At 48.8% G+C, this 12241-nt stretch overlaps 1 long non-coding RNA gene across 1 annotated transcript in view; it reads right to left on the bottom strand.

Moving 5' to 3' along the window:
* Nucleotides 1-676: 676 nt before the first annotated feature.
* LOC310884014 overlaps nt 677-12241 on the bottom strand; it is a 150116-nt gene continuing 138551 nt past the window's right edge. The window contains exons 6-8 of the long non-coding RNA XR_014573980.1: nt 11292-11714; nt 1948-10083; nt 677-1712 (exon numbers count right to left, since the gene is read on the bottom strand). This is a non-coding gene — a long non-coding RNA (uncharacterized lncRNA). The remainder of the gene's footprint in view (nt 1713-1947; nt 10084-11291; nt 11715-12241) is intronic.

Genomic DNA, 12241 nt, shown 5'->3' with positions numbered 1-12241 from the left:
CCTGTGCCCAGTAAATCACGCTCTGCCGGGCAGGGAATATGCAAGCTTTTTACATGCAGCCATAAAGTAATGGCTTATAATTCAATTAGAGCTTGGGAAAATCTGCTGAGTTATGTCACGTCTATTTAGCCTGGCATTGGATTCTTGGAGGTCTAAGAACATGGCTAAGGGGGAATTGAGGTGTGGTGTTTGTTTTTAGTTCCCTTTTTTATTAAAAAAAAAAAAAAGTGGGGGATGGGGATTCTGGACATAAATGTTTATGGGATTGTTGCAGCAGCTGAAGGATTGTTCAGTGTCCTCAGAAATGGGCAGAGAGACCAGCCTGGTTGGGTTTGCACAACAGCTTCACAGAGAGCTTCCACTCTGGCCACTGCTGCTTTGTATGTCCCATTTCTGAGTCTTTATGGACACGTATCTCTTGATCTTCACAAAGCTCCACTTCTCCCTTCCTCTTCCTTTTCCTTTCCCTGTGTCTTGTCCTTCTCTGCCACCTCTGTCCTTCCTGTCTCCCTGCTGAAGCCCGCACAGCACTGCTGAGCCCAGCAGGGGTGCTGAGCTGCTCCAGGTCCTCTGCGGTCACCCAGCGATGAGCACCCGTAGCGGGACTGGGGGAGAAGGTGGGGCAATAGGAAGCAGTGGTGCTGGGAGGGAGATCCTGCAAGGCAGAAGGGGGAAGAGAAGATGAGGAGCTAGAGACCAGAGGGGCACTGACCATGTGAAAAAGGCCATGATTTAGGGAACTTTTTAATACCGTGGACCTGCTCAGATTTTTTGTTGTTGTTGATTTTTCTTCATTATAAAAATTATATATATATATATATAAAGTAATATTATAGTATACAATAAAAATAATATAAATAACAGTTATATATATATGTATATATATTGCAAAAGAAAGCTACACCTGTACTGCAAGGCTGGTTGGGTGGAAAATCAGTTAAAGAAAAAAGAAAAAGAGGATAGAAATTCAGATTCTTGACAAAACCAGCCTGCACGGTCTCCTCGGGGTGCCTTGCCCTGGTGCTGCCCCCACGTAGGCACACCAGCCCACACTCAGCCACGTGCAGCGGGACGGGGACTTGGGGCAGCTCTGCAGGGGTTTGCTCGCAGTCCGTGCACCCGAGCCGCCTCTGCCCCGCGGTCACGGATGCAACAGCAAAGTGTGTGTGCGTGTGGTGTTAACGCTTGCAAGCAGTTCTATTTTTTTTTAATCAGCTGCTTAATAATGAGGACATTACTGTTTCTTTATTCATTTTTTAAAGGTCCTGTGTGATTACAAATAGATTTATGTACCAGCTATTGTTTAGATAGGTACAGTAAAGTAACCACCAGCCCTGTCTATTGATGCATGTGCTTTATCATGCATTTAATAGTCTTATTTCTCTGTAATGAATGAGTCCTCCAGTGGGAAATAAATTGAAATGCCAGTTTAGGGATCAATCAGTGCACATATGCAGCCTCTATAATGGGAAGTTCATGTTCTGTAGTGAAGGTATTTTTCTGGAATGGCTTGGCTGCACTTTGTTACCACAGGTCTTGGCTTTCTTAAGGTTCAAGTCCAGAAGAAATGGATTAGCTGGTTCTGGAAAAAAATCAGAATTGAAAGAAAATATACTGAAAATATGTATGTTCCCAGATGATAAAGATGCAGTTCGTAATTGCTCTGCGTTTGTGAGACATTTACTTAGAGAAAAGCAACAGAAACGCAGCGCCTGAGTGCAGCCCTGTCTGCATTCAGGTGGGAGAAGTCCCCATCAAGGCTCAGCACCGTGGGGGGCTGTGGGGGTCCACTGGAAAGCTCCATGTGCTTCAAACTGGGCAGAGGACTGCAAGTCTGCAGGGCCAGACCACATTTCCAGAATAGCAATAAAACAAAGGATTAGAGGATGGGACCTCAGGGCCTGTTGGATGAGCAGGGCAGACTTTCCTGCCTGCTGGCGCTCATGCTGAACCCCCCATCCTTTCCTGGCCTGACCGTGCGGCTGCGCTGGGTAGAAATGAGGGAATGTGGCTTAATTACCAAGGTGTTCCGAAGGTCTGATCCAAAGCTTGTTTGAAATGATGAAGTTTCCTTGCTGTCTTCAATGACTCCCATAGCAGGAGCAGAGCCAAAGGAGTTCGGTATCGACAGCCTGGAGGCTTCAGTTTGAGTTTGGGTGTCTTTGCCTTGGCTTTCTCAGGCAAGTTTTCATCCTAGGGGTAGCGTTCAGCCCCCCTAATTCAACTAATCTCACCCCAATTGCCTCCCTCTGGAGTCAGTGGGGAGCGATGAGCACCAAGAGAGGACAACTCACCCCGCCAGGTCGTCCTAAATCCCCCCAGTGCCCCCGGAGAGCTGCAGCCCTCGCCCACGCCACCCTTGCAGCTGGAGAGGAGCACAGACATTCTGCAAGTGTCAGCTGCGAATGTGATTTTAATGCTAGGCAGGAAAGAATATGTTAAAAGTTAATTTGCCATAAGATATGTCCAAGCCCCTTTTTTTGCTTTTACAAGGGGTTTTTAACCGGGTAGGCTGAAGTGGTTTGCGGCAATAACGGGTCTGTCGCAGGGGTGATAGATATCACTTCGCTGATGGTAAAACGACATGAATCAGGCTTGTCTGCCAGCGTGATCACCTAATTGTGCCGGCAGAGTTCAGCAAGGCCACCGCAGCCGCTCTGATTAGACAGAGTCTGTGGGTTATCCCGCTCCCGAGCCTCATCACTCAGCTCTCAAGGCTGGGGAGAAACACGTCAGGGCGGCTGCCAAGGACTGCACGAAGTGTCCCCGGCAGTGGGCGATTCTCCTTCCCTAGCTGAGTCCGGTATCCTTGAAACGAGATGGAGAAACGCGGGGCGCCTCGGCAGGGGAGGGCGGGAGGTGGATGAACGGTAAGAGCTCTTCTTGCGTCTTCGGTAATATTGATCTTGCCATTAATAATGCGACGAACCTTAAGTGAAATTCGAGTGTCAGTGCCAAGGCAGGTTATTTCTGTCATAAACGGGACATCAGGCAGCTTGAGAACACTGATATTAAGATGGATGGAAAGGAGAGAGGGAGAACGAGACGGTGCTTCTCGGGAGCCCATGCTTTGTAGGGGGGAGAGAGAAGGTTTCACCGTGGGGATGCGGTTCAGGGGAAGTTCAGTGCTTCTCCGGCCTGGAGACCACAGAACAAAACACCCCACAAATTCTACAGGCCCCTCATTTTCTGACAAGTAATTGCAGCTCCTCCTGCAAGGCTGCACCGTGGCCTCTCCCTCCTTCACAAGTCGAGCGGCTCAGGCAACCTTCCCTCCTTCCCATTTTCAACATTTCTCATTTTTATTGTTATTTTCCTTGACTCCTGGGAGTTATTTTCAAATATTACAAACCAAAGATTTTTCTTTTTCTTCCTTTTTTTTTTTCTGAACCTCTTTTTTTTTTTTTTTTTTTGTTTCTGGCTTCCTTCTCTCTTGAAAAAAATAGTGAATGTTTCTTTTGGAGGCAATATTTTTTGTCAACATCTTTCTCCACATAGTAAACTGCTCTGTTCCCATAGTGCTACATAATATTTCTCCAGTCAGGTGCCTGAAGGCTCTCTAAAAGCAAAAAATGAGGCTTCTAAATGGAGATGAGGCCATGCTGTAAGTCCTCCAGGTCCCCGCGCTTATTGGCTCACCAGGTGGCAGAGTCTGCCTTGAGCAGGCTGGAGCATGGCCAGGCCTCGTGTTTTCTAGTGGTGGGTTCAAAGACATTCCCTCCCCATGACCCCCAAACCAAACAATCTTTCATTATGTTTCAAATTCACTTCTCAGATGTTTAGTTGTAGGTTTTGTTTCCTGGAAGGGTAGAAGGTTATTGTCAGCCCAGGGTTGGGAAGCGGGCAATGCAACGAGTTACCTGCTTGAATTGCCCTGTTTCTTGGCACTTCTGCTGATTTTGGATGTCTTAAAACACATCTGTATTGTGTGTAGCCATCATTGTGTGTAGTCTTCAGCACCCACCTGGGGTGCTCAGGACCTCAGGCTGGAGGCCACTCTCCTGCATCACCCACAAAATTCTCATCAGCCTTGACTTATCCTGTTAAAATATTGCATTCCCTTCCTCTGAAAACTAAGCCTTGTTGGTCAACAGATAAGGAACTGGGGATAAATAGTTGGCTAGTTAAGAAGCAGCAGAGTGGATTTAGTATCTCAGGGTACCTCAGGCTTTGCTACTGGCTGGTGACATGAAGGGAACTGAATTCTTTCATGGTATTTTGCTGTTGACTGGAAAACATGTACAGGTCGCTGGGACCCCAAATCTCATGTTTAATCTTTTTCCTATTGCAACCCTTCCTAAAGGCCTTTGATATGCAGTATTTTCCCTTTCTTCTCAGGGTTTTTAGAGAACATAGGAGACCTCTAACATTTCACATGCTTTAAAAATGCACCTTGGATGATGCAGAACATAACCTTAAAATTTCCTTCCTGTAGCAAATCTCTTTTTTTTTTTAGCATTCAGTGAAGCTACTTAGTTGTTTTTTGTTGTTTTTTTTTTTTTGGTCTGAATGGCACACAGAGAAGTGTAGATATGTGCTCCAGATTAGATGCAGATACAATGCAAACACACTGCAGAGGAAATCCTGGTGAGGTCAGGTTCCCTCCTCAGATTCTATCTTTGCACTGAGTTGCTCAGCGTAGTAACTCAATCTTATTTAACAGTTCCCTTCAAACCAAGGTGATGTTGTTTTCCAAAGCATTAAAAAGCTGTAGCTAATTACATCTTTATGTCATTAAATATCCAGAACATTGCACATATATTTCAGGAAATGGCATGACCTAATTTACAAACCTATCACCACATGTGCAATGCCCATGAAAGCAATTTCATAAACATTTCTTTGCTTCTTCCAGCTCACTGCCTCCATTTTCAGCAGGGCTTGGTTAAAAGATGCTACCACAAAACCATCCTTTGTGCTGCTTTCTTCCAGGAAAACCCAGCAGTCCTAGACATGTCTCCTGGATAGAGGGTCTCTTTGGAGAGCTTTCAAACCAGCAGCCCAGGAGAGATTTGAAATGGAGCCTGGCTGCAGAGTATCTGCCACGAGGAGGGAAGAGATCTCAGCAAAACAGCCTGGGCAGGAGACTGGAGAGGGACATTTTCACTGCTAGATGTTGTCTCCTTGGACATGCAGGGGAGAAATGCAAGAACTCACGTCACTGTTGGGTAGGAGTAAGGGGCTGGAGTCCTGGGCTGGGGGAGGAAGAGCAGTGAGACAGACAAAAGAAAGCTGTGGCTCCTCCCTAGGCAGCGTCTACCAGCACACCTTGACAAGCAGCAGGGTATTTGGGTAAACTGCAACTTAGAACAAAGGGATTTGTCTGCACGTGGAAAATATGTATTTGGTATGAAGGGCGTTGCCATTTCTGCATGAGAATGGCCAACCCCAAACAGGCAGACGAGACCCAAAATGAGTTAAATATAGACCTGGAAGGTTTATCACCTTTAATGTAATTCACACTGTACCGCTGGGATTTGTCACCTGGTTTCTACATGTCTACATTTCTCACGTTTTATATCTTGTCCTTCCAGTCTCCAGGGATGGAAAACATCTCTGGGGGCTGTTCGCCTTGCGATCTAAGTATTGGCCCCCCCAGCCTATGTATTCCAGCTCTGGTGCCTGTGCCAGGTGGGATTTTGGCAGGCACCCATTGCCATGGGATGGGACTGGTGCCTCCTCCTCCTCACAGTGAGGCTGCAGGCTTCAGGTGCTGGGAACTTCAGTGCTGCAATCATTAGCGGTGCAATTCCCCCCCACCTAGAAACATAATAAAAAATAATAATATAAATATTATTCCCTATCTCCCTCCCAAGCCTTCTGTTTCAAAAAAGACACCACCTTTTAAAAATAAATAAAAATAGTGAGATCAGCTGCTCTCTCCAAGCAAAGCTGGTATTGGTTGCCCGGCCAAGAAGGATGACAAAAACCTTCCCTTTTTTTTTAATCAACATGAAAAACGCCCCTACCCTGCCCTGCCCTACCCACTAGCTCAGCCTCCCATCCGTGACAGCCCCTTCCCTCCCAAACAGGCAACAGATTTCAATTTAGCTTTGAGCGAGGGAAGCTCAATTGGGTTATTAAATTTCACACACTAATTGACACGCCTGCCGTAAAATATAACTTGCACAAACACAATTTATACTAATGATGGGGGGGGGGGGGGGGAAGGGGGATGCTTTCTGCTTCCAGTGCCTCTCCGGTTCCCCTCTCTGACAGCTCCCATGGGAACCCAGCTTAATTGCACGCGGGCAGCGAGCGGGGTGGGAGGTTAAAGAGGACTAAACACGGCCCCGCTGCTGGGATGTTTCCTGCTCCTGCACCGAGGGGAGGGCAGCGATGGTGGGGGCAGGTTTTGGTGCCCACGCACAGCTCCCCGGGCATGCTGCGCCTCTGCTTATTAAATCCTGAGTGGCAACGGATTAACCTCAGCTGGGTCCCCAGGCACGAGTTAAGCGCTGGTGTTTTACAGCCAGGTTTCTGCAGGTCTGTCCAGAGAGCTTCGTTTCCCTGTGACAGGCAGGAGCAGTCGCTGAGTGGCATTTGAATGCCTTCCTCATCCTCCTATTGCTTGGGAAAATGCTGCCATGAACCAACTCTCACTGACGTTTCCCTCCTTGCCATGCTGTTGCAGCGCTTTGGACACAAAGCTCAAGGTGCTTTTTTTGCTCCATTTCCCCACTGTGACAAGTCAAGTTATGACACTAAAGCCATATTCCAGTAAGCGACGGTGCTGCTGAGATGATTTTAGACATGATGGGATCATCATGTCTGGGCTCTGGCGGCATTTTTGCACAAGTCGTGCCATCCTTCTGAAGCAAAAACCCGGGGACTCACAGGGAGGATGAACATTGCACCACTTCAGTTCATCTTCCCATTCCCAGCCACTGAGCTGCAGCTGGTCCAGGAGCAAACCCAAAACATGGCCAGGCACTAGGTCCTGCCTGGCCCCTGTTTTGTGAGGAAGGGATTGAATTTGGGCACAGATCATCCCTTTTTCCCGTTCTGGGAAAAGACAAGGCTCAGACCCACTGCCTCGGCCACTCATTAATGCAGAGCATGGATTTCATTACAGTGATTGCTCAATTCTGGTATTACCAAGGCATAAATCTCCCCATCAGGTGCTCTCAGCCCTCAGGCCACAGCCCCCAGCCCAGGTCATCATCCTCAGCCCATCACCCACCCCAAACCCTGCAAGTCCTCAGCTGGGCCCACGGACTTGTGTTGCGGGGGGGCTGATACTGGGGCTGGCTGCCCCTTTGCAGCCACCGGCACCTTTTCTTTACACATTACTCCGCTGGGTCTTTTCGGCCTTTCCCAGGCAGGATCCTAATGCTGGGGTCCCGATGTGGCTGTCCTGAGCAAGGTCTCAGGGATGGATGCCTTCACCAAAACTTCACCAAAAACATCCCAAAAACCTCGCTGCTCCTGGCCTGTCTGTGCCAGAAGGAGTGGGAATCCATGCGGAGACAGCAGAGATCTGCCACCAGCCTGCTTCTCCCTCTTGGTTTTCCCACCACCGTCTTTCTTCTTCCCACTCTGAACTCACAACCTAGTCAAATTATTTGATGTCCCCTAAAGACTTTATCAGCAGAGGAGGCAGCAAGCAGCCACCAAGCTGTGTGTACTGCCCAAATCCCCCTGTGGCCCTCCCATGCTGAAAAGCCCCTGTCTACCTGCACAGCCCAGCTCCCCCTGCTCGTTGGTGCTTGCTGCTGAGCAGGCCAACAGGAGAGACCTGTCCAAGTGGGATCTTGCACTGTAGCCCCTAAAAGGGGGAAATATTTGGGGCCAGAAAAGCCCTCTTTCTTGCTGCACCAGCTCTGAGCTCCCTCCCCATCACACGGCTGCTCCAGGGCAAGGCACAAAAGCTGGGCAGTTATTTTTTGGCACCCGGGAAGGGAGGAAAGGCGGGGGGGACCAGGTGGCAGCCATCCAAAATGGGCAAGCATTTTGGTTTTGTATTTACGGGTATTTTGTCAAGCATAACTGCAGACTGCAACTCTACAAACAGTAATTAACCACAAGCTGTGGGCAATGCTAAAGTGCTTGCCCCCTAACCTGCCGGTACGCAGGAAACCTGAGCTGCTGCTAATAGGTTTGCGGCAGCTGAGTCCATTTCTGGCCCAAACCTATTTGATATGGCTCTCAGATAACGCTGCTGATTATTTTCCTGAGCGCTCCCCCAGCGTTTCCTGTTGCGGGGGTCTTGTCAGTGAGCACAAACAAACAGCAAGGCGAGCAGGGGGGCTGCCGAAATCGATACCCCGTCCCGTCCACGGGCACTGGTGTCAACTAGAAATGCAGCTCTGAAGCAGAGCAATTAATTAGCTAAAATGCAAGGCAAGCTGACAGGCCTAATTAAGACAGGGACTGACAGTGCCCTGGACTGCCCGCTCTATTTTCCCAGGGGGTCCGTCCCCTCCCCTGCAGCCAGGTGGGCGCACGTGGGGCTGCTCCGGGTCCGGAGCTCATCCCAGCCCTGCCCTGCAGCAGCAGCAATGTCCTCCCCGTGCCCCAGCCACCAGGAATTTTCCTCCTTCCTTCCACCAGTTACTTCTTGAGCCATGTCCCAGCACAAGAGACTCCAGCACCCTTTCTAAAGAGCTCATCTCCCAGGTCATCCCTCTTTTATAACGCCAGGTGCCCAGGTTCCCTGTATATAGGGCCAGCTGATTTTGCTTTCGGTCATAGCTTGTAGCCCTGAGTACGCAGGGAAGCTAATTCCTGGGTATCACAACTGACACCGCAGGGCACAGGATCATTCCCAGCAAGGGGATGCTTGGCAGCTCTTTCTGACAGTCAGCTATGTTGTCTGTGCTCTCCCTGCTTCATGCTTTCCCTCTAAATCATTTTATTTAAGGTTGCTCTTCAAGGGATTACTCTCTGGAGCTGACAGACAGACAGGTCTGGCTGTCTCTCCGCTTAGCGCTCTTTTTGTAAATGCTCTTGCTCTATAGCATGTGAGCCCAGGATTAAACGCAGAGAAAGAAACAATTCACTGTGACTTGGTCTGCGACGTCTTTTGAAAGTTAAGTTATGGCTGTTAAATGTTAACACCGCATAATGCCTGTCTTTATCGTATCTTTGCAATAAAGTGATGACATGGCTCTATTATGAGCTGCTCACACAGAAGCTCCCAAACCTACCGTATTGTAACACATTTAATCTCCTTTCCAACCGCCTGAGACTTTCACACCGGCTTTGTCTGCGGTGTTTCTGCGGGCCGGCTGAGCGCTCACACTAAGGCGAAGACGTTTTCCAGAGAAAAGATGAAATCGTCAAGTCCACCCCCGGCTGTGCGAGGCCTGGGAAATCTCACACTTTCCCTCGGCCGCCACAATGCCGGGCTTCCTCGCCTCCGCCAGGCTACCTGTCCTTTTCCCATCCTCAAGGACAGCTGCAAAGTTGCTTATCAGCCTGTAAATCAGCAGCGGCAATAAAACGCTGGCATCCAGAGCAATAGCTTTTGTACTAATGTACTACTTTGCGATTGCTGTGCATAGCCAACATATTAATGACATGAATTCATTACAATAAATGAAGATACTGACTGGCCGGGGGCCAGAGTCGAATAAGGACAAAAAAAAAAAAAAAAAAAGTTGCTTTTGCTCCTGCCAGTTGGCAAGTATGCGCTGCGAAGTTGAATGTGTTGGATCTGGAGCGCTTTTGGCAAGAGGTGGGAAGAAGTGGCAGCTAAATATAGGAGCCGTGGTGCCAGGCTACCTGGGGAGGGGAAGGGAGGCTGCTTCCTGTGCGATCGGCGCGTGGACGTGACTTCCAGGTGAAACTGGAGGCAAATGGCTTCGTCAACAGAGCGATGGCTCAGGCATCACCATGGTAAGAGTGTATTGGGGTAAGAAAAACGGCTCACTGCTGCAATGCACACACTAAAATCAGAGGGTGGGGTGTCATCCACCCCTGGACCTGTGGCTGCAGCTCCTTGTCCTTCCACCCGTGGCTCCATCCCTCTCCATCCTCTGGCCCAGCTGTGGCTCTGCTGCCCACTGTGCTGCTCTTTCAATCTGCTCATCTCTATATTGATCGGGGACACGGAGATTATTGAACACCCAGGAAACTGTACTGCAAGAGATTTAAAATCATAGTGTGTTTAGTTTACCAAGGGGAGCTCAGTGCAATATGCACCAGCTGAAAGAAAAGTCTCTTAATAGCAAAGGACTGTTTAATTTAGTAATAAGAGCCAATGCCTGCTAGAGATATTCAAATGAGAGGTAAGGCATGCATTTTTAAGAGTGAGGAAAATTAACCAGTGGAACAAGAGATCAGGAGAGCTGATGGAATCTGTTGCTTGCAAACACAATCTTCCTAATTCTGGAAGTGAAATTATGATCAGCCACGTACCGTTAGGTTAAAAGTTGAGTAATGTTTTATGTTTTATGGACATGTTTTATGACCCATGTTCTACCAGGGTCATATGGGATGGCATAACTGTCTGCATGAGCGCTCTGCAGGCAGCTGAATGTGCAGGATCCAGCTCGGGTCCATCTGTGTACAGAGCATCAGCCCCGACCATGTCTCAGTAGCAGCGTAGGAGAGACTCTGGTTTGGGAATGCATGGTTTGGGCTTGGGGCTGGACAGAACAGGCATGGTTTCTGCCTCTCCCTGCTAAGCAGGCTTGCCATTCATTGAAGGGAAGGGATCCCCGTGCAGGCTTATGTATTCCTTACAAACCACGCACGTTGCAAAGTTCTTCTGCACCTGTGCAACTTTTACTGTGACTGTGGATGGAAGTCAAACTCCTCAGCTGTTTTTGTTAGGAAACACCTTTTCTGCCAGCTTCTCATCATGGATTCCTTTCTTTTGCCAAGAGGAACAGAAATAAAACCGTCTATGCTCGGGGAGATGTTGAGCTGTTTCCTGACAGAGCTCTGCTGGGACAGCGTCGCCTGCGCGCCCAAGCACCCAGTCACTGAAATGCTGCGAGGCGAGAGAGCAGTTGTAGGAAACAGAAAGTTTCTGTTCAAACCAAGGCAGCAACTGAAGGCCTTCCCCGCACAAAAACTCCAGCAGGCATTCACGCTTCAGAGGGTCTTCAGAGTTTCCTACGAATTTAGTGGCAAATTCATCTAGAATGAAAGTTGATTAAAGCCCCTGGATAATTACTCGTTTAGCTGCAGAGCGTGTGCTCAAGGAGAAGTGTTGCAAAGCTTTCTAAAGCCTGGAAAGCCCAGTGCCGCAGCTGGAGCTGCCAAGTGAACGGATGTGCCAAGCGGAGCACTGTAATGATATCAGTAACAGTAATTATACAGAGAGAGAGGCAAACACTTACCCCATACAACTGCAAATCTGCTACAGCCTTGTGCAAGGGTATGTCTGTGCGGTGCCTCCAGTGGGAGCCTGGCTGGGGCTGAATGTGCAAGTGGACCCTTTCTGAGGCTCCTGTGTTGAAGTTTTCCCTTGCTGCCTCCCTCAGCTCCTGGCTCTGTAGCCAGGGGCTCCCTGGCAGTGCTGCGCACCGGGCATGGCTCTGCTGCAGGCGTTGGGGTCCCGGCACTCTGCGTCAGCTCAGCATCTGTCCCAGCTGCTTGGGAAAAAACTCAGCAAGCACTCAGATCCTAAAAGTTTGGTTCAAATAAGGGTTTGTCAGAGGAGCGATGCCCAGGCTGACTGATGCTCACGCATCTGCCGTGGTTCAGCACATTGGCTCCCAGAGTGCTGGGCAAAACAACACAACCTTGCTGCTGGCAGCACCCTGCAAATAAAAAATAAAATAAAAATAAAATTTAAAGTAAATAAATAAATAAATAAATAAATAAACTAATAGAAACAGAGCAAAAGGCAACCATCCCAGAGAAAGAACTGCCCTCGTAGTGCGGGATCGGAGGGGTGGAGTAATTGTCCCAGGCACCGTCTCATTCTCTCCAATCCAGGCCATCACAAGTAGCATTTAAGGTCATTTCTCTCCTATTAGAGTGGAGCCCGGGGATGCGAGGGGCTAAGCCCCGCATTAGGCCATGCTGCAGAGCTCAGAGAGGGGCTGACCCTATTAGCGTACAAATTGCAGGTTTTCAGAAGCTGTCTTCTGAAAGTCCCCTCAATGTGCTGTTTTCCTTGACTCTTACTAGGAAGCTAAAAATTTTAGTCTAATTGTGACCCAGACATGCTTGTTTGTACTATCTGAGTTTGTATGCAAGTTTGCCCACTCCTTAAGTCGATTTTGACATTGTATGCTGAGCTGAGTGCTGCTACTTCAGTTCTTTCTCCCGCTTCTCTCCTGCC

Source organism: Anser anser (genome assembly GCF_964211835.1).
Source record: "Anser anser genome assembly, chromosome: 19".
NCBI lineage: Eukaryota > Metazoa > Chordata > Aves > Anseriformes > Anatidae > Anser > Anser anser.
Note: the sequence above shows the minus strand (reverse complement) of the source record. Positions and strands in the feature narration are given on the sequence as shown.